Source organism: Chlorocebus sabaeus, chromosome 20 (genome assembly GCF_047675955.1).
Source record: "Chlorocebus sabaeus isolate Y175 chromosome 20, mChlSab1.0.hap1, whole genome shotgun sequence".
NCBI classification, from domain to species: Eukaryota; Metazoa; Chordata; class Mammalia; order Primates; family Cercopithecidae; genus Chlorocebus; species Chlorocebus sabaeus.
The window spans coordinates 92883166-92905726 of NC_132923.1; the positions used below are offsets into that span (position 1 = coordinate 92883166).

The window sequence follows — 22561 nt, forward strand, 5'->3', positions numbered from 1 at the left end:
AAAAGACACCCTCACACTAAGTCCTTCAGGATGCTTGCTGCTGCCTCATGTCTAGTAAGGCTGTCTATGGGGGTTTTAGTGACCTAAGCTTAGTAAATGCCTAGTTATTTTTCCCTTTTAAATTCCCACTTTCTACAAAGAAGGTGTAAATATAGACAGCAAGGTGTAACAAAAATGGATTATAAGCTACAAATGGGCAGTAGAATGTTGGCCCAAATTCCACAGAGAGTTTAGACAGAAAGAGGCTAAACAAATGGTGACAGTGGGAGGGAGGAAGGGTGGGGGTAAGTAGCATTGCCCAAGGGGAGACCTCAGGGGCCCTGACTGCCAGAGAACCTACCTAGTAGCAGAGACCAAAAACAATGTTGAGGTGGCCACTTTTCTACTGCTGTTGGTGGCTGTCCGCCAGGTCAGGGGCCTGGGAACTCTCAGTTCCCTTCAACCAAGAGGGCTTCAGCAAGGCAGTTACGCCGTTACACGACAGCACACAGGAAGAGGTCTGCAAATGGCTATGAGGAAAATAATAACTTCTAACTTCAGAGCAGAAAAAGGCGAGACCAAGATTCCCCCAGGGGAGAATTAGCTTTTTCTACCTTACCTGAGGATTGAGGTCTCCAAGAGTAAAGATGACAGGTAATGCCTAAGGCTCAGGAAACCTGCTGGGTCCCTTTAGCTGTGAAGGAGGGTCTGTTATCACTGAGCAGACTTCTAGGTAACCCAAATCTTGCAATGATCTCTTTAAGTAAGAATTTGGACCCTTCTAATGCTTTTTTCTGTTCTTGTGGGGAAAACCTCATCCACTCAATGAAAGAGGGAATGTCAGGCCGGGCACGGTGGCTCAAGCCTGTAATCCCAGCACTTTGGGAGGCCGAGACGGGTGCATCACGAGGTCAGCAGATCGAGACCATCCTGGCTAACACGGTGAAACCCCGTCTCTACTAAAAAATACAAAAAACTAGCCGGGCGAGGTGGTGGGCGCCTGTAGTCCCAGCTACTCGGGAGGCTGAGGCAGGAGAATGGCGTAAACCCGGGAGGCGGAGCTTGCAGTGAGCTGAGATCCGGCCACTGCACTCCAGCCCCGGCGACAGAGCGAGACTCTATCTAAAAAAAAAAGAGGGAATGTCAACACCGAAAACCCCAGAGCATTTTCAGCAATACCAATGCTGAAAAACCTGGAGTGCCTGAGTTTCAACCAACAAGGTCCCCTCACCAAATGCTGAAGACCCCAGGGCACCGGGGGGTGGCCAACAGCAAACCTCAGGCCAAGTTGGAGGTCACAGAACAACACAACAGGAGGCCTTGCACAGCCAAGTGTCCTGCCTTAAATCATTCCCCAAATATAGTCAACAGAAAATCAAAGTGAAAACTAAGACTGCCAACAAAACATACATCTTAGGACTCAAAATAAAGCAACTGGCGGAGCAATAAAATGGAGTCAGAAGGGAAACAATCAGGGAAAAGGGTGATAAGGACAAGGAAGTGCTTCAGGGTATCCAAATGATGAGAGACTTTTAACTGACCTCTTAGCCAAAGGCTTTTTAATTCCTTAGCTTACCTGATGTTATGGGGTGGAGGCAGGCAAGACACTCACCCATCCACAGCAGCCAAAATGGTAGGGACCAATCTTCCACGTGGCACCCAGGTGAAGGTCTCTTCAGGATCCCCCAGCTTGGGTGGGCTCAGCTGCCATGGTGGGAGGGTCCCACGTGAGGACTGATAACCCTCCAGCCTGCTGGTTCCCACATGAGGCAGCAGCAATATGGCCACTAGCCTGTCTGCTTGGCTCTACCACCTGCCAGAGAAAATGATGGCTCTAAAAGGAGCCTTTGGTTGGTGTTACAACTCTTGCAACCTCCATCACCGACTGCTTCTCTATTTCTTGCCATCTCTCCACTTGTCATCTTGCCAATCACTGTCGCTTGCCATCTCTCACTGTCTCTCACTGTCTTGCCGACTGCCATCTCTCATTACCACCTTGTCAACTGCCATTTTTTTCTCTGTCTCTCATGCTGTCATCTTCTCTCTTCCACCCCATGTTTGGTGCCATGTTGCTGCAAGGCAGGTGAACCTTAGGGCTTTGCCCAAGAAGATTCTTGGTTTTGCTCAGGAAAGAACTGAAGAGTGAACCGACGGTAGAAGAAAATAGCCTTTTTTTTTTTTTTAAGACAGAGTCTTGCTCTGTCACCCAGGCTGGAGTGCAATGGTGCGATCTTGGCTCACTGCAAGCTCCACCTCCTGGGTGCAAGCAATTCTCATGCCTCAGCCTGCTGAGTAGCTGGGATTACAGACACATGCCACCACGCCCGGCTAATTTTTGTATTTTTAGTGAACAGTTTCACCATGTTGGCCAGGCTGGTCTCAAACTCCTGACCTCAAGTGATTTGTCCACCTTGGCTTCCCAAAGTGGTGGGATTATAGGCGTGAGCCACTGCAGCTGGCCAAGAAAACAGCTTTATTGAGGAGGCAGTGTAGTGTTAGGGCTCTGTGACTGCTTCTGTAGAATAGGCCTACCCCATAGGCAGTGTGTAGACAGTAGCAGCTCAGGGCAGCTTGGCAGTCATATTTACGGCCACTTTTAATTGCATTCAAATTAGGGGTGGATTATGCAGAAATGTCTAGAACAAGGGTGGTAACTTCTGGGTTGTCGGGTCATTGCCATAGAAAGGGGTAGTGTCCAGTTGTTGCCAAGGCAATAGTAAACTGACATGGCACTGGTCGGCATGTCTTAAGGAGAGGTGCTTTTGTCTCTTGCTAGTGCTTTTGCCTTTCAGCTAGTCTCAATCTGGTCCGGGGTCCAAGTCCTGCCTCCTGCCTCATTGGCAGTGGTGTGCTGGTAATTATTTTACGACTGGCTAAGAAAGAAACTCTGATTTGTAAAAGTTGCCAATTTCTGTGGTGTAAATAACTTTTATCATTGCTGAACTCACACATGGCTGGTGGCAGCATAAATTGATACAACCACTTTATAAAACCGTGTGATGCTATCCACTAAAGGTGTAGATAAGATGTGCACATGCCAGGAGACAGGAACTGTACGCCAAGATGTACAGGATTTCTCGGCTTAACTGGACATCCTGAATCACCCCAGGCACGAATCCAATTCTGTTGGGAGAGTTACTGGCTATGCGTTCTTTTCCTACTTAAGTCACCTTAGTCTACTCCAAAAGATACACATTATTTGAAACCGAAAAGCTAGAATGGATAAATTACTATATATTCATGCAATGGAATAGTATACCACAATGGAAATGAACAAGCTGCTACTACACATAACAACATAGATAAACCTTATAGATTGAAAACAATATATAGGCTGAGTGCGATGGCTCACACTTGTAATTCCAACACTTTAGGAGGCCAAGGCAGGTGGATTGCTTGAGTCCAGGAGTTAAAGACCAGCCTGGACAACATGGTGAAACCCCATCCCTACAAACAATACAAAAATTAGCCAGGCATGGTGGCACATGCCTGTAGTCCCAGCTATTCAGGAGGCTGAGGTCAGAGGATTGCCTGACCCTGGGAAGCAGAGGTTGCAGTGAGCTAAGACTGTGCTACTGCACTCCAGCCTAGGTGGCAGAGTGAGACCTTGTCTCAAAAAGAAAAGAATATATACTGTGTAATTTTAATTATATGAAGTTCAAAAACAGGCAAAACTCCTCTGTGTGGTTAGAAGTTAAGCTAGTGGTCACCTTGGTGGGGGCAGAGGCCTGGGATTGGGAGGTAGCACAAGAGAAGCATCTTTGCTGGATGGTTATTATTATGAACTAAATGTTGTGTGCCCCCCAAACTCATGCATTGAGTCCCTAATCCCAAATGTGATGGGATTAGGAGATGGGGTCATTGGGAAGAAATTAGGTTTAGATGCGGTCATGAGGTTAAGGTCCTCATAATGGGATCAGTGTCCTCCAGACCAGGGCCTGGTGCAGTGGCTCATGCCTGTAATCCCAGCACTTTGGGAGGCCAGCATGGGCAGATCACGAGGTCAGGAGATCGAGACCATCCTGGCTAACATGGTGAAACCCTGTCTCTACTAAAAATACAAAAAAAAAAAAAAAAAAAAAATGAGCCCGGTGTGGTGGCGGGCACCTGTAGTCCCAGCTACTCGGGAGGCTGAGGCAGGAGAATGGCGTGAACCTGGGAGGCGGAGCTTGCACTGAGCCAAGATCATGCCACTGAACTCCAGCCTGGGCAACAGAGCTAGAATCTGTCAAAAAAAAAAAAAAGAAGAAGAAGAGACCAGAACTTGCTCATGCTCTCTTTACACTGTGAAGACACAGTGAGAAGGCAGTCATCTACCAGCCAGGAAGAGAGCCCTCACCAGAACCCAACTCCGCCAGCACCTTGATCTTGGACTTTCCAGCCTCCAGAATTGTGAGAAATAAATGTCTGTTGTTGAGGCCACCCAGTCTGTCGCATTTTGCTATAGCAGCCCCAGCAGACTGAGACAGTTATGTTTACACAGATGTGTTCAAGTTGTGATGACACATTAAGCTATATGCTTATGATTAATGAATTTTTCTGTGTGAATGATTTACTTCAATAAAAAGCTTATTAAACCCAATGCACTGCGTGCACACACAAAAACAAAGAAAATGAGTCATTATCAGAATAAATCAACTTTGCAACACCTCTAACTTGTAGGTAAATCTTACTGTGTTCAAAAATTAAACAGATTATACTGTGGCCAAACACACAGAAAATTTCACCAAGAGAAACTTAGGTTAATAATAAAACAATGTATTTATGTACTTAGGAGAAGCCATCCAAACATAAAGAATATTTCCTAAAGCCCCAAATATTCTTTGTAACCAACCAGCTTCAAATCCAATCATATCAAAGAAAGCCTCCAGCTCAAAACACAAAAAGAGTGCAGCACCTTCTCCAAAGAAGAAAAACACACATTTTAAGACAAAAATACTCACCATTAAACAGAAACCTCTGACTCATCTGTTCTTATCTTCTTTCCCATAAAGCCCTTTTATTTCCCCACTCTGACAGAAGTGTCCTTTTAGCTCACTGTGGGTAGGAAGTCTCATGGTCTTCTGTCTGCTCTGAGTGAATGAAGGGGATCCGTGGAATCAGTATTTCTCAGCTTAACTGGACATCCTGAATCACCCCAGGCACCAGTCCAATTCTGTTGGGAGAGTTACTGGCTATGCGTTCTTTTCCTACTTAAGTCACCTCTGTGTACTCCAAAAGAAGCGGAAAGTTCCTACCTCCAAGTTTTGGTTTTCCCACATTTTTTCATCTCTCTGGGCCATTGCCATTAGCTACTCCCACATTTTGCCTCTGTAACCGTTTCCTTGACTTCTGCATGGTAAAGTTAGGAGAAGCCACACAGCCTCCGACACACACGTATGCACACACATACACACACACACACTATTCTCTTATGGTCCCACTTTCCAAACACTCTGGATGTCAATCTTCCCTTTTTTGGATTCAGCCCGCCTTTATCGGCCACATCCAGTAAATAATACTATGTAAATTCACAAAGTGTCCACTAGAGGACACTACAATCCTACTTCTAATGCCAACGTGTTGCAGTATGGCGTCTGTAGACTCCCAAGGGAATCTTCCTCTTCCCTATCTAAGCTACCCATGTGTTCCTATCTAATTATTCCTTGTACCAGGCATCTAAGAAGGAAATAGGTGATATAAACAAGGAAGGAAGTAGCACCCCGACTCATGCCCTAATTCTCAAATCCTTGGTCCCAGGGCAGGATGCTCTCACGATCTAGGCATTCTTTCCCTGAAGATGGATGTGACTGATGGCAGATGGTCTATTAGTGACATTGATGTCACTGTGCTGGTTCCCCAGCAATGCTCCGGGGAAGCCAAGAGTTGAGTTGGGCCTCAGATCATCAACCAAACCTCAAGGATTTATCAACCGTGGCAGCCCCATCTCATGACTAGGCTGGAGCCTGTCTGGACCTGGTTCTTCTGGTCCCCACCATCTGTCCTTCTCCTCCCTCCCTACCCCACCACCCTTCACCCCAGGACCAGTGCTTATGGTTCTGTCTCCCCAAGGTCATCATATCAAAATTCACAACCAACCTCTCATTAGCCCACTTGGAGGAATGGGTGGCTCAATGCTATGAACAAAATTGCTTCATCTTAGAAAAACAAAAATGGGCAGGCCTTTGCAAAGAAAACATTTCTATGACCGAGGCTTACTGACTAATACAACATTACTTCTTCTTGTACATTTTAAAATAAAAACAAGCATATCTAAACATAATATTTTCTAATCACAGGAGGCAACAACAACAACAAAAGTAAGCATAAATACTTTCAAGGATGTGTCTGTAGCCTAGGACTAGTACGGAGAATGCTTTTTTTTTTTTCTTTTTGAGACTGAGTCTTGCTCTATCATCTAGGCTGGAGTGCAGTGGCACAATCTCGCTCGGCTCACTGCAACCTCGGCCTCCCGGGTTCAAGCAATTATCCTGCCTCAGCCTCCTGAGTAGCTGGGATTACAGGTGCATGCCACCACACCTAGCTAATTTTTGTATTTTTAGTAGAGACCAGGTTTCACCATATTGACCAGGCTGGTCTCGAACTCCTGACCTCAAGTGATGCACCTGCCTCTTGGCCTCCCAAAGTGCTGGGATTACAGGTGTGAGCCACTGTGCCCAGCTAAGAATGCATATTTTTAAGCCACACTGCCTAGATCAGATTCTAGATTTGCTATTTACTAGCCACATGAACTTGAGCCAGTTACTTAACTTCTGCACATCCATTTCCTGAGCTGTTAAAATGAAGAACATACAGTACGTACTTCATAGGATTGTTGTGAAGATTAGATGAGTGTGCATATATATATATACATATGTACCCATACACATATATGTGTGTGTATATATATAGTGCTTAGGCTGGGCATGGTGGACCATGCCTGTAATCGCAGCACTTTGAGAGGCTGAGGAAGAGGATTGCTTGAGCCCAGGAGTTTGCGACTAGCCTAGGCAACTTCAGCAGTCCCTATCTCTGCAAATAAAATTTTTAAAAATTAGCCAGGTGTAATAGAATGTACCGGTAGTCCCAGCTACTTGCAAGGCTGAGGCAGGAGAATCACTTGAGTCCAGGAGGTTAAGACTGCAGTGAGCCGTGATTGCCCCCACCAGACTCCAGCCTGGGGGACAGAGTGAGACTCTGTCTCAAAAAAAAGTGCATAGAATTGGCCTGGTACTAGCAAGTACCCAATTAATGTATGTTAGCTATTATTATTATTATTATTATTATTATTGTCCTTTACCAAATCTTGCAGATGAATTCTTCATACATAGGCTGACATCTGTTTTATTTTTCTTATGTTCCATGATAAGATCATCCTAAATAGAATGTTAAGAAAACATCTACATACACCAAGACTGGGTGACAATGATGGTGTTAGGAGGGTCTGGAGGGCACAGATCTGACACATCACCTAGTGATGACATTGGGTTATGTGCAGCTTAGTTATGCGTGAGTCTGTGTTGCTGATGGCGGTGTCTAGAGAACATTGGATGCAAATGACTGTGGGAGGGACACATTCTGGATGAAAATGGGCTCAGGGCTAAACTGGGGTCAAATAGTTTGGGGATAACACTGGATTGTGTGTGAAAGTATGTTGAGAAAGAATTTGAGCGAAATAGTGTTGCGGGTAAGACCAGGCCTGGATAAAATAAAGTTTTTGTGACAGTGGTGTTGGAGAGTGGGTGCTGGCCACCGTTTAACTATTGTCTCTTCAAGAAAAATAAGACACTGATTTGTAGCATTTCCAAATTCCAGGGTGTAAATAGTCCCATCATGGTGATGTCAAGTCCCCAACATGATGTCATGATGAGCATCCTAGGAAGGTTCAGAGAAAAAGGAGAAGAGAGTCCGGAATTGAGCCTCAGACATTTCCAGGCTTGGCAAGAAGAGAAGTCAGCAAAGGAGACAGAAGGTGCTGCCAGAGGAGAAGGAGGACAGTCGGTGGAAAAAAAAGCTTTTTGCTGTCCAAAAAGCTAGGGAAGAGGATTTCAGGTGGAGGAGGAAGTGTCAAGAAAGTTGAATGTTTCTGAGAGTTTGGTAGATTAGCTCACAGGGCAGTCCCGTAACACGAGGTCACCTGTAATCCTCCTGGATCAGACACTGTGCCAACCCAGGTACACCAACAACCTTTGCATAACAGCATCTGTCATCCTGGTCACTCGACTGCCTTCTGTCCTTCTGGTAAGAACATCCCGCCCCTGCGGAAAACAGCCTGTCCTTCCTCCAAGCAGATGGCTCCGATCTCAACCATGGCACCTCGAGAAACTATGGGTGATCATGGCCAAGCTCAGCTAAGCAGAGCCGTTCTTCGGAATGTATAAGTGCAATACTATACCGAAACATGGAAACACTTCTCTCTTTTCCTCTGATACCATTAAACTGACATGACGTCAGACTGAAGTGGCCTTTGGCAATGGAAAAAACCTGTGTGAAGTAGAAGCCAAAATGAGAAAGGGGAACCTGGTGTGTTCCTCCATTCAGGTCTACTCTTGTTTTCTCCAGCTCTGAACCAATAAACAGCACTGGCATTTTGAACACTTTACAAGCATCAGCTCAGTAATCCCAACAACCTAGATGGGTATTACCTGGGTGCCCCATGTTAGAGATGAGGAGATTTGCCCACGGCCGCAGAGTGCGAGAGCTGGGATTTCACCCTGGGTAGTTGGCTTCAGAGTCTACAGTCCATTAGGCCAGATGGTTCTTTGTTGTTGGGGAGTTTCCAGTGCACTGTAGGATAGCGAACAGCATCCCTGGCCTCTGCCCCCCTAGATGCTAGTAGCAGCCCCGTCTTCAGGTGTTACAACCAAAAATGCCTCCAGACACAGCCATGCATTCCAGGGTGGGTGGAGAGCCACTGCTACTGTTCTGCCGCCTTCTGGTTCTTTTTGAATTGCTGTCACTGAGTCACCTAGATGACTCCGTATTCGCCACAGCTCAGGCTCACCTAATCTGTGTGTCAACTACAAATAACCCCACGTCCCTCAAACCCTGAGGCATCCCAAATGCATTGCCACCTGGACCTTGTGTTATCTAAAACCCCACGCCAGCTACAAATCGGTGTCCCCAAGACTTTCTGTCAACCACAGTTCGGTCATTGAGACTTGTGTGACCCATTACTCAGTGGTGTCCTTGCCTTCTGCCAACAACCACAGCTTCCCAGAGTCAGGGTCACAGAGCTGTTCACAGGACAGAAGGCATACATGGAGAGAGGGACAGAAGGAAACACAGGTGCACATATTCAAAGGCAGGGAGAGCCAGAGAAACTCACAAAAGCAGAAATACACAGAGAACAGGCCACAGCTGGTTACACAGAATAGGTCACTGGCACCTACCAAGGCCCCTGGCAGAGCCCAGTGTCTTTAGCCCCTCCCCCACCTCTGGATTAGCCCTGGGGGCAGGCAGGAAAGCTAGGTTCTGCGGGTAAGGAGCTTAGACCCAACGTGACAGCTAATCACCCACATAAAGCCTCTGTCTAGGTCACAAAGCCCTGAGTGGCCTTGCCCCCACCACACCGTAGTCACCCCTCCCTCCACGGACTCAGGTAATGATGCCCCGCCCTCAGTGTCTCACCAAGCCCACACCCAGACGGGCAGAGGAAAGAGTTCAGACTGTCTCCACTCCCTCTTGCTCTCCGGCCACAGTGCATGCGGAGGGTGTTGACAGGGGCTAGGGGCCCAGGACAGAGAGCTTGGGCTTCCCAATAGATCAGCCCAGGAAGGATCTGGCCGAGACCAGAGAAACGCTTTTTCCTGAATCAGGAGACCTGCTAGGAGCAACGGCCCCTTCCCTCTGGACACTGTGATCTGCAGCGCCCCGAGGGTTGCCAGGATGAGAGAGTCAACCTATGTTTTAGGGCAATAAAAGGCTGTGAAGGAGCCCCACGCCTCTCCCAAGCTGGCCTGGCATGGTTGCCATGGGGATGCCCCAGTTGCTCCAGAGGTGGCTTCTGGTCCCGGAAGCGAGGATGGCAGAGACAGTCAATCCTCGCACCAAGGCGGGTAGGGGTGAAAGGTCAGTGCTGTCTGGGAACATTCCCGACCATAGCTAGGGGCTGACAGCCCAGGGTTCTCCCCCATGCCTGCTTCTCCCAGCTCACACCCCTGTCTCCACCACTCCCTTCCCCTCCAGCTCCCACTTCCTCTGCTGCTCCCTCTAAAGGAATGGTCTCAGAGTCTCACTCTGCTGCTAGTTAAGTGGTTCAAACGTGGGGTTCTGTTGTCAGGGCTGACCAGCAGGTCAAATATGTAGACTCAGGTGAAGAGTTCACAAATGTTGCCTCAAGTAAGGGCTCAGGGAGGTTCCAGGGAGGAAAATGGGTATGAAGACCCAGTATTAAGGTTCTGGAAAAAAAATTAGGCAAGACAGCAGTATAAGGGTTCAGGTTTGGGGCACACATGTCCTCAACACTGTACGGGGCTTCAGAGGACTCAGGGGTAAGGGCCCAATGTGAGGGCTCAGCTGGGGCTCAGTTTTAAGGGTGTGGGATCTGTGCTGGTGTGGTAATTTTTTACTAACCCTTTAGTGGTAATTTGTTACTAAGAACAATCCTTAAAGTACTAAACTTTAGATGAACACCTTTTTAAATGTATACATTGAAAGGGATTTAAGGTCACCTTTAATTTTTATCTATGCATTAGAGAAGATTTAAGGTCAGTTACATACCAACAGATTTCTCCTCATCTCTCTGAGGTTGGGTTTTCTTATCTATAAAATGGGAATAATAACAGTATCTAGCTCACAGGGTCATTGTGAGGATTAAATGAGAAAATGAACGTAAAGTTCTTAACACAGAAAGTGCACAAAAATAATAGCTTTTTTACAAATGTGCTTAGAGGGCCAGGCACAGTGGCTCACACCTGTAATCCCAGCACTTTGGGAGGCCAAGGTGGGTGGATCACTTGAGTCCAGGAGTTTGAAACCAGCCTGGGCAACACAGTGAGACCCCTGCCTCTCCAAAATAAAACAAAAAACAATGAGTTTTTAGCACCTGCCAGTCATGGTGGCACATGCTACTCGGAAGGCTGAGGTGGGAGGATCACTTGAGTCTGAGTAGTTGAGGCAGCAGTGAGCTGTGATCACACCACTGCACCCCAGCCTGGGTGACAGAGCAAGATCATCTATAAATAAATAAATAAATAAATAAATAAATAAATAGTGTGCTTGGAAATGAAAGAGAGAGAATTAACCAAGATCACCAGAAATTGCTTCAAACCCATGGCAGGCCAGCTGGTGTCACATGTCCTGGAGGCAGTAACTATGAAGAGATCCATTTTTCTCCCTCACCGAGGGAGAAAACCAGGGGCTGTGTGGGGAGCAGGTGACAATATGCACCTTCCACAAGGGAGGGAGATGCTGCCAACCACGTTGGGAATATGCTAAAAACCAGTAGCTCATATGCACTGTAATGTAGTGGTAAAATAAACTTATTCTTTAATAGTACATTAATATGAACAAAGGTTTAGGGCAAAAAAAATCAAGTTGTTTTTGTTTTGTTTTGTTTTGTTTTGTTTGAGACAGAGTCTCACTCTGTCGCCCAGGCTGGAGTGCAGTGGCACAGTCTTCGCTCACTGCAAGCTCCGCCTCCCGGATTCATGCCATTCTCCTGCCTCAGTCTCCCGAGTAGCTGGGACTACAAGTGCCTGCCATCACGCCCAGTTAATTTGTATTTTTAGTAGAGATGAGGTTTCACCGTGTTAGCCAGGATGGTCTCGATTTCCTGACCTCATGATCTGCCCCCCTCAGCCTCCCAAACTGCTGGGATTACTGGCGTGAGCCACTGCACCTGGCAAGTTTTCTTTTTAAAGCAAAACTCTAATTTAGTGGTTTTCAAACTTTGTGGTCTCAGGACCCCTTCACACTTTTAAAAATAATTAAGAACCGAAGCCGGGTGCGGTGGCTTATGCCTGTAATCTCAGCACTTTGGGAGGCTGAGGTGGGCGGATCACCTGAGGTCAGGAGTTCAAGACCAGCCTGGCCAACATGGTGAAACCCCTGTCTCTACTAAAAATACAAAAAATTAGCTGAGCGTGCTGGCAGGTGCCTGTAATCCCAGCTACTCAGGAGGCTAAGGCAGGAGAATCTCTTGAACCCGGGAGGAGGAGGTTGCAGTGAGCCGAGATCACACCATTGCACTCCAGCCTGGGTGACAGGGCAAGACTCCGTCACAAAAAAAAAAAAAAAAATTAAGAGCCCAAAGAATTTTAAGTGGTTTTATCTCATGATCTTCAAATGGATTCAAAATTAAAACTGAAAGTTAAAATATATATTAATTCAAAATAACTATATTTTTATTATATTTTAACAGAAAATATACCTATGAAAGATAGCCGTATATTTTCTTTTCTCTGTTGCGTTTTTGTTTTTGTTTTTTAGACCCAGTTTCGCTCTTGTCACCCAGGCTGGAGTGCAATGGCGCAATCTCAGCTCACTACAACAGCTTCCACGTCCTGGGTTCAAGTGGTTCTCCTGTCTCAGCCTCCTGAGTAGCAGGGATTACAGGCACCTGCCACCACGCCTGGCTAATTTTTGCATTTTTAGTAGAGACGGGGTTTCACCATGTTGGCCAGGCTGGTCTAGAACTCCTGACCTCGGGTGATCCATCCGTCTCTACCTCCCAAAGTGCTGGGATTACAGACATAAGACACTGCGGCCAGCCAGATAGCTGTATATTTTCTAAAACCAAAATGTTAGTGAGAACAGTGGCACCGTTTTACACTTTTGCAAATCTCTTTACTGTCTGGCTTGTAGAAGACAGCTAGATTCTCAGCTGCTTCTGCATTCAATCTGTTGCAATGGGTTGCTTTGGTTAAAATATGTGATGAAAACTCAGCTTCATGATGTATGTAGTTGGGAAAGAGAGGAGTATTTTAATAGCCTTTTCAGTGAATTGTGGCTATTGTTCTTTCTTCCATACCAAAACTCGAGGTGGTAGTTTCTTAAAGGTTAGTTAATACGTGGACATTTCATACTCTGTTAACGGTACACTCCACTGGTTTGCCTTGCACTTTGAATAGATCTTTTACTCATGCATGATTTTGTAACATTACTTATTGGTCATTTGGAAAATATTGGTTCACCGAGTTATGCAGATCTCCCGAATGTTGACACATTTCATTATACAATATTTTTTAAAAAGCACACTCATCAATGCTATCACTGGTCTCATTAGAATTGAAAGCTTTCAGACTCACTGTAAGTAGATATCAGTTTTCCAAATCCTAATTTTCACTTGAAGACGCTAATTTTGTCATTGGCAACGAACACTAATTTTCTTCTCCTTGCATTGATAGGCTTACTTGATTCACTTTTGAGAAAAAGTATGCCAAAGACCCAAGTCTGATAACTATAGTTTGTCATTTGTTCTTTTTTTTTTTTTTTTTTTGAGACAGAGTCTGGCTCTGCCGCCCAGGCTAGAGTATAGTGGCCGGATCTCAGCTCACTGCAAGCTCTGCCTCCCGGGTTCACGCCATTCTCCTGCCTCAGCCTCCCGAGTAGCTGGGACTACAGGCGCCCGCCACCTCGCCCGGCTATTTTTTTTGTATTTTTTAGTAGAGACAGGTTTCACCGTGTTAGCCAGGATGGTCTCGATCTCCTGACCCATGATCTGCCCGTCTCGGCCTCCCAAAGTGCTGAGATTACAGGCTTGAGCCACGGCGCCCGGCCCATTTGTTCTTTTAAGTAAAACTGTTGTTTGGTGCATTCAGTTCACAATTCAATTGCGTAAGTGCTTTTCCTTGAGATAAGCATACTTCCCATTTTGTCACACAAAATATTTCAAAGACATATAATCAAGGCTTAAGACTTAGTAAAGTTAATAATGTTACTGCTTCTTCTAGACAATATAAAATAATCAGTACAGTGTGGTACCGACATAAAGACATACAGATCAAAAAATGTTCAGTATCTTTTATTTATTTTATTGTTTTTGAGACGGAGTTTCACTCTTGTTGCCCAGGCTGGAGTGCAATGGCTCAATCTCAGCTCACTGCAACCTCCGCCTGCCGGATTCAAGTGATTCTCCTGCCTCAGCCTCCTGAGTAGCTGGGATTACAGGCATACGCCTCCATGCCCAGCTATTTTGTATTTTTAGTAAAGACGGGGTTTCTCCATGTTGGTCAGGCTGGTCTCAAACTCCCGAGCTCAGGTGATCTGCCCGCCTCAGCCTCCCAAAGTGCTGGGATTACAGGCGTGAGCCATTGCGCCCAGCCGATGCTCAGTATCTTACAGGCGTGAATCCAAAATAGATCTGTACATATATGGTCCACTGATTTCTTTTTTTATTTTTTGTAGAGATGGGGTCTTGCCATGTTGCCCAAGCTGGTCTCAAACTACTAGCCCCAAGTGATCCTCCTGCCTCAGCCTCTCATAGTGTGGGGATTACAGGCATGAGCCACCACCTCCATCTTCACGATCCATTGACTTTTGACAAAGATCACAAGTTAATTCAATAGAAAAAGGACAGTTTTTTCAACAAACAGTGCTGGAACAATTGGAAATCCGTAATCAAAACAAGAACAAAGACAAACAAAGCTCAACTCCTTCCCTTGCACAGTTTAATAAAGCAAAATGGATCATAGAACTAAAGTAATAGCTACCGTTATAAAACTTCTAGACAAAACCATAAGGGGAAATCTTTGAGGGTCCTGAGTTGGGTAAATATTTTCTTAGATAGGACTCAAAATGTACAAACTATAAAAGAAAAAAATAATTTATTTTTATCAAAATGAAAAGCTTCTGTTCTTTGAAAGGCACTGTTAAGAAAATGAAAAGATAAGAAACAGACTGTGAAAAATATTTGTGCTCTTACAACTCAGTGATAATAATGCAAACTCATTTTTTAAATGGTCAAAAAGGCCAGGCATGGTGGTTCATGCCTATAATCCCAGCACTTTGGGAGGTGGGAGGATCACTTGAGCCCAGGAGTTCAAGGCCTGCCTGGATGACATAGTGAGACCTTGTCTCTAGAAAAAATAAACAAATTAGCCAGGCATGGTGGTGTAGGCCTGTAGTCCCAACTACTCAGGAGACTAAGGTAGGAGGATGGCTTGAACCCAGGAGGTCGAGGCTGCAGTGAGCCTTGTGCCACTGCACTCCATCCTGAAGGACAGAGTGAGACCCTGTCTCAAAAATAATTTCAATTTAAAAAAAAGTCAAAAGATTTGAATGAATACTTCACTAGAGAAGATATATGAATGGCAAAAAGTCCATGAAAAGATGCTCAAATCATTAATCATCAGGAAATTGCATATTAAAACCACGATAAGATGCCACGGTACACTTATTACAATTGCTAAAGTTTAAAAGGTTGATAAGTTGGTGAGAATGTAGAGCAACTAGAAGTCTCAAAATTGCTGATCAGAATGCAAAATAGTACAGCAACTTTGGGAAACTGGAAATTTCTTATAAAAGTACCTATCATATGCTCCAACAATCCCACTCCAAAGCATTAATTCAAGAGATATGACAATATACATCCACACAGAGATCTGCATGTGAATGTGCATATCAATTTTAGTCATAATACCAAGAAACAGAAAACAGCCTAAATGTCCATCAACATGTAAATGTTTAAGCAAATTATGTGTCTATACAATGAAATACCAATCCATAATAAAAATAAAGTAACTACTGATACATGAAATCACAAAACAGTGATTTTACTGCTTCACAAGGACAGAAAACCAAACATTGCATATTCTCACTCATAGGTGGGAACTGAACGATGAGAACACTTGGACACAGGGAGGAGAACATCATACACCGGGGCCTGTTGTGAGGTGGAATCTGGGGGAAGGATAGCATTAGAAGAAATACTCAATGTAAATGACGAGTTAATAGGTGCAGCTAACAAACATGGCATATGTATGCGTATGTAACAAACCTGCACGTTGTGCACATGTACCTTAGAACTTAAAGTATAAAACGAAAAAAACAGATGCCTTTAAAAATAAAAATAATAATAATTTTACTGCTTCACCAAGGACTTTTAAAGAGAAACTGAGGCTGGGCATGGTGGCTCAATCCTGTAATCCCAGCACTTTGGGAGTTCCAGGTGGGTGGATCACTTGAGGTCAGGAGTTCAAGACCAGCCTGGCCAACATGGTGAAATCTTGTCTCTACTAAAAATATAAAAATACAAAAATTAGCCAGGCATGGTGGTGTGCCCGTGTAATCTCAGCTACTCAGGAGGCTGAGGCAGAAGAATCACCTGAACCCAGGAAGTGGAGGTTGCAGCGAGCTTAGATCACACCACTGCACTCAAGCCTAGGTGATAAAGTGAGACTTCATCACAAAAAAAAAAGGAAATAAATAAATAAGGCAAAACTGGCCCTTTGTTTTCCTCCTATTGTTACTATTCACGCACCATGGTGGAGAAGAATACAAAGACTACTGGTACAGTTGGGTGCCGTGCCTTGATTCATGCTTAGGTGCCAACAGTTTCACCCACTGTTGCTCTTACGTCATGTGCAAATATCGATGAAGTGAAAGTGGCAAATAACAACTTAATATTCTTAGGAAAATAGCTTTTGCCTTGTGGATCCCCTGTAAGAGTCTTAAAGATTCCCAGGGATCTGCAATCAACACCCTGAGAATTGATGTTCCAATTAATTAGAATAGTCACATTGACTTTTTAAAAATGACACTTCTTTTTAGATATCACTCAAAGGCATGTAAAATGCTTTCACAAATATCCCATGGAAAAAAGGAAGACCAACTCCATCTGTGGTACTATTTGCTTTACTTCCTCGAAAAGTAAAAGGGGGGGTGGGGGAAGGAGAAACCGAGTAGTCCCCTGGGAGTGTGTTCGGCATGTGAAGCCATCCATCATGCAGTCATGGTGAGCAGATGCAGGCCTAGGACCAAAAAGGCAAGTGGCGCTGGGAACTCAGGGCCCTTCGTCACCTTTCCCTACACAATCCCACTGGCTATACATCCCTCCACCACACAGTCATACCGACACACACACACACACACACACACACACACACACACACACACGAGTCAGGCCAGCCCCTCACGCCACGGCTAATCTCTCACAACAAGCCCAACCATGGCTGCACTCACACAATACAATCACACAGCCACACCAAAGTCACAAAAAAGCCAACACACCAGGTCACACTATTCTATATTCACAGATGGAGAATCTCAACGGCCATACACTCAACCACAGGTATACTCAAACTAGCAGAGTGGCTCATAATGTAAAACACCTACTGGGCCCTGTGGCCATGCCAGCACATCCCCCCAAGTATATTGTGCATGGGGTGAAATAATAGCTTTTGGACATAGGCCAACCTGAATTCAAGTTCAGGTTTTGGACACAGGCCAACCTGAATTCAAGTTCACGTTCTACCACCTATTAGTTCTGTAACCTGCAGCCAATTATTTAACCTGCCTGAGCTCTCATTCCAGAAAACGCAGGTAATTCCTACTTTGAAAACCTGATGTGATGGCATAAAATAATCAGACAAGGGGCAGCACCTTGTCTGGTCCAATGTGTCCTGGGGATGCAGCTGTAACTGCCATGTATGGCTTTTGTCACCAGAGGGCACCAGGGCCACAATGTGTCTGGGGAGATTGCTGGAAGAAAATATGCCGAAAAGGCCAGGATTCCTGGGGAGTTTCAGGGTGAGTACAGACAGGGTAGGTGTGGGATGTGTGGGGGGCTGGGCAGTTTTTGGAAACCCCAGCTAGGCCCCGGCCACCCAAGTATGCCGTTGGGTACGGTGGGCAGCTCCCGGGGAAGATCAGATCTAGGAAGGAGGATGGATGAGTGCTCTCTATGAGCCAGGCCCTCTTCTGTGCCGATTTTACACACATTAAATCCTTTAATCCCCACAACAATACCGTGGTTGATAGTCACTGCTAATATTAATAGTATTCCTGGTGAGGAATATTGAGGAAGCTGAGGTCTGCTTACATAGCCATTAAGTGGAGACCTGGAATACAAATGCAGGCAGCCTGGCTTCAGAATCCATGACCCTAACCACAGCTCCACACTGCCCCCAACAGTGACCCCGCATCTCCCCTTGCTGGGGTTCTGCCAGGACTCCCTGACCCTGGCTTTCTTCCCTGGAGCTCAGCCAGCCCCAGCTGGCCTTTCCCCTCTTCCAGCCTGCTCCCCACCTGCTCCCTGGGCCAGCCCATGGTAAGAGGCTTATCACATATGTGTGGGGGACAGATAAGGCAGGGCCCCGCACAGGTCTTATCCAGCCCTGCCATCCCTGCTGGGGAGCTGCCAGCAGATGGAGCCCCGCCCGGGGCCTGGGGTCGCTCCTTGTGATGCCAGAGCTCTTTATGATGTCATCATTTGTAGTGACATCATTGCTCTGTCCCTCCTTTGAATCTGAGAGGGTTACTCAGATAGGAGTTGGGGAAGTGGAGTCAGACAGGAGCCCTACCGAGGCTCTAGGTCAGTGGGCCGGATTGGGCTGGAGTGGAGGAGGGAGTGGTGCCAGAGGATCCTCCCCAGGGCAGATGGCTATTTTTGGTGTCGACTGCTCGGCTTATAGCCACCCCTCTTCCTGTCTTCCCAATCCAAAGAGGCTCTGGGTCCAGCAGGGGCAGGAGCAGTGGGAGAAATCTTTAGCCCTGCTGCAGAGCGGCTCCGGGGTCAGTCTCTAGCTCAGGAACCAGTCTGTTCCTCCCTACAGGGAGGCCTGACCCTCGGTACCTCGGGTCTGAGGGGAAGGGGGGCTTTACTTCCAATCTTTGAAATAGCAGTGAGGCAAAGAGGGATTATTAGGATGGCTGGACAGACAGACATAGCCAGACCCGCCATTATAGTCACACACATTAGCTTGCTGCTGTGGGCTGCGGGCACAGCCTCACGCCAACACCATCACACAGCCATTCATTCTCATAGCCATGCCCGCAGCCACACATGGACCACAGACGGCTGAGCCACACTGACATACCAGCACAGGCACAATGTCATCACCTGTCCCATCTGGGAGAACAGGAACCCCTTCTCTCTCACAGTTGTACTCCCAGAGAGTAGCTCAATTCCCAGCACATGGCAGATGCGCACTAATATTTGGTGAGTGAATAAATGGACATTAAATGCCACAGGGCCTGTGACCAGGCTGGGCTGAGGCCAGAGGAAACGCCATCCCACCTGCAAGTCTGCTCGACCTCTCCAGACCGAGGATGGGAGCATCGAGGAAGCTGCCAGCACTACCCCAGCCCCAACTTCAGTCACGGCCACTCCTCAGATCATAGGTCATTGAAGGACCTTGGTAATGCAGGGACCCCACTCCCTCCCTCTAGGTCCAGTGAACTGGAACACTGGCACTCTGAAAATGGGATGTTATGAACATGGGGTGGTCTGGATGTTGGGTACCCCAGGCCCCCTGGGAATGGGGTACTGGGGGCTCTGGGGTTTGGGTCCTTTACAGTGTTAGGCGCTCTGGCACCCCTGACATTGGGAATTCGGGACTTCGGGAGCTCAAAGCTATTTAGGAGTCTGGGTGTTCAAAGCTCCCGAGATTGGGGCTGCCCCTTGGACAAGGCCAAAGTCAGTACTTCCTGTCCATATGCCTGATTCTACCTGGAGCCACGGAGGTCCAGCCTGGAACCCCTGTTCTGAGCCCCATGATTAGCTTACGCTGTCCTGGAGCTGGGGTGGCGGGGCTGGGCTGGTGGGGTTTCAGGGGGAAAGAAACCACAATAGGATGGCCTAAGGGGTACCTGGAGCCCCAGAGACAGCTCTCGGATCTGGAACCAATCTAAGCTGCTTCTCTGCGTTGGGACAGGGCAGGGGAGGTGCCAGACACTGGCCACTGGGCTCCAGGTTCAAGAAAGGAGGAATCTGAGAGCAGAGCCCAGGCAGGCACCTCCCAGTGATGCTTCCCGGCTACTGAGGCTGGGGTTCTAAGGAGGTGGAGACCCCTAGCCATGCCTGGCTTCAACTATAGGCAACGTCCACCTTCCCCCACCTTCTCAGCAGGTCCCCAGCACCCATCCGTCAAGGTGCCCAGTGCTCCCAGCTCTTGCAGTGACCATCAGAAGTGGCCGAAGTCTGGCATTATTCGTATTCCTACTAGACACACACCTAAACTGACTCACGTGCATCCCAAAACAGAGGCCTTGATCCTGCAGGCTGATGACACCACTGGAGGAAACCAGCCAGCCCTGGGGGCTCTGACGCTGGATGCAGCCCTCCCAGGAAATAGCTCCACTGGCTGCGGTAACTGGAGGCTCCTGAGACACATCTCAGCCTGCAGTGAGTGGGCCCCCTAGCCCGCTGCAGCCCTGCCCCAGGAAGAAGCAGGCCAGTCAAACTGGCTGACCCCATCAGTCCCCCCATCCCCTCCCCCGCCCCAGTCTGTCCTCAGTCCTGATCCCCCTGCTTGCCCCACAGTGGCCCAGGCTGGCCATGCCCTTCCCACCCTGCGGGCCAGCTGCTCAGAGCCAGGGGCTCACAGCCAGGGACGGAGGCTATCCCAGCTCTGACCTGGGCTGGGCCCAGACCTGCCTCCTTTGCACCTCATTCTGATTGGAAAAAACAGCCTCTCTAGTCCCTGTCTCAAGGAGATGGCTTTTCAAACCAGAAGCTTTCTCACAAGTGTCTCCTCAGGACACAGCTCACTGTGCGGTTTCCTGAAGCTCTTTCTGGGTCAAGGTGGGTAAAACACACATTCATGAATCTGTTTCTATGTATACAAATAGACTTTGTGCTCTGCCAGTGTTAGTTTAATAAAGCCCTCTGGCCAACATCCCCAATCTTCCTAAACACTCCAAGGAAAATGTTCTCTTTTCTTCACCCCATGGGCTAAAGTGCTAGGCTGCCTCCCTGTCCCCAGGTTAGTCCCCAAGCCTTCTTCATTCTGACGGAGCCTCAGAGGGCTGGCCCCTGAGCACCCATCCCCCTCTCTTCTAACTGCCCAGGCCCCAAGCCCCTAGGCCTGAAGGCATCCTGGAATCTTGCTCTCAGCACCTCACACCCGCCTCCCTTCATATGGATTCCCTGAGCCATGAAAACTCTCAGAATCTTCACTGTGTTCTTAGCACTCAGTGCCCTCTTCTAGGCCTGTCCCCAGCCCAGCCTACTGCTGGAAGGGAGAAGGAGGGAGACCTTTTCCCCTTCATACTCTTCCTTGTCCGCCTTCCTCTACTTGGGGGCCTCTTCAACATCCTCCATCTGCCTTCCCTGGGGTGGTATCCCTTTTGATGAGCCCCAGGGAGGAGGCAAGGAGGAAGATCCTAAAAACAATTTATGGAGGAAGTTAAGTCCTGGCAGGAGAGATGTAGAGGGCTTGGACCCCATCTGCCCAGTCCCAGGAACTGGGCACACACACAACTACACAGACCTGCTGCAGTGCACACAGTCTTCCACAGATGTACCTACACAAATACACAATCAGGGGCTCAGGCGTCTGGGGGCACAGACACAACAGGTTGCCCAGATCCAGGTGTGTGTGCACACAACTCACACAAGAAACACCTGCACTTGGTTTGTAGAATAAAAATCCCAAGCATACTATATCTACTAGGTTTGGGGACAAAGTGAAAATGAAAATAATCTTGCTGATAAGACTAAGGTGTCTTCCCAGATCTGATCAGGAGTCCAATGTGAATAGGAGACAACAGAGAGCTGTCTTTGTACTTTGGCTCTGAGAAAGGTTTGTGGAATGGACTGCGTGTGGCCTGAAAGAGCTTGCATTGCAGGGAATGCCTGGGCTTGATGCCTGTTATCTTGTTCAGTGCCTCTGATAAATTAATAAACTGCAATCTCACTCAACAATTGGTTTCATATGAGTTTGGCATGTATTGGAGGCTGACAGTCCCAAGGAAAAAAATTAAACTGTTTCGTGACCAGAAAATGGTGAGGACTCAGGGTCCAAAGTAGAAATTGCCTCTGTAGGTTGGGCCCCTTCCCTGAGCAGATGCCCCACTCAGGTTGGGGCAAAAACCAGTTCCTCTGACAGTACTAACTGGCCACTTTCCCTGAAAGGTGGTGGCTCTCACAAGGTATGCAAATGTGGGAGCCTCATTCCACATGCCAGGCACCCGTCCCCAGAGGCAGCCTGGAGCAATGGGCTTTACATACACACACATGCATTTCCTTAGCCCCTTCTCTCCATTTCACAGAGGAGGAAACCGAGGCTCACAATGCTCCTTTTGGCAAAGACTTTTTTTTTAGCTGAGATTGTAACCCAGGTCTGTCTCACCATGGAAGGAGGAGGGATCCCAGGTTGGTGTCTGCAGCCCCTGTAACACCACCTCAAAAGTAGAGCTGACCAAGCCTGTGGTCCAGGAGGGAAATTTGAGAAAGGGCTCCAGGGAGCCCTCTAGTTCCAAGGAGTAGGACCTAGGCCTTACCCAGCAGTGCCCACAGTCTCTAGCGGCTCTGCTCCAAAGGGAATGGAATTTGCTCTGACTTCTCTCTAGGGGAAACGCAGGCGCAGAAGGCCAGGGGCCTGGAGGGCTAACTCCAGCCTCAGCCCCCCAAAGTGCCCCAGGCCTTCTGGCTTTATTCCACCCTAGCCCGAAGGGGACCACATCTGCTTGCTCAAGGGCCCCAGCTGGAGGGCAGCGA

At 47.4% G+C, this 22561-nt stretch overlaps 2 long non-coding RNA genes across 3 annotated transcripts in view; one reads left to right on the plus strand and one right to left on the minus strand.

Annotated features, from left to right (window-relative positions):
* The window catches only part of LOC119624366 (uncharacterized), a 29567-nt gene extending 24137 nt beyond the window's left edge, over positions 1–5430 (minus strand). Inside the window, exons 1-2 of the long non-coding RNA XR_005240444.2 lie at positions 4923–5430; positions 1592–1792 (exon numbers count right to left, since the gene is read on the minus strand). This is a non-coding gene — a long non-coding RNA (uncharacterized lncRNA). The remainder of the gene's footprint in view (positions 1–1591; positions 1793–4922) is intronic.
* Positions 5431–16771: 11341 nt separating this feature from the next.
* Positions 16772–22028, plus strand: LOC103224946 (uncharacterized). Of its 2 annotated transcripts, none has more exons than XR_005240442.2 (3): positions 16772–17649; positions 19093–19259; positions 19967–22028. It is a non-coding gene; the product is annotated as an uncharacterized lncRNA (long non-coding RNA). The 2 variants fall into 2 exon arrangements; XR_005240443.2 differs by having other exon boundaries at positions 19970–22028.
* Positions 22029–22561: the final 533 nt, after the last annotated feature.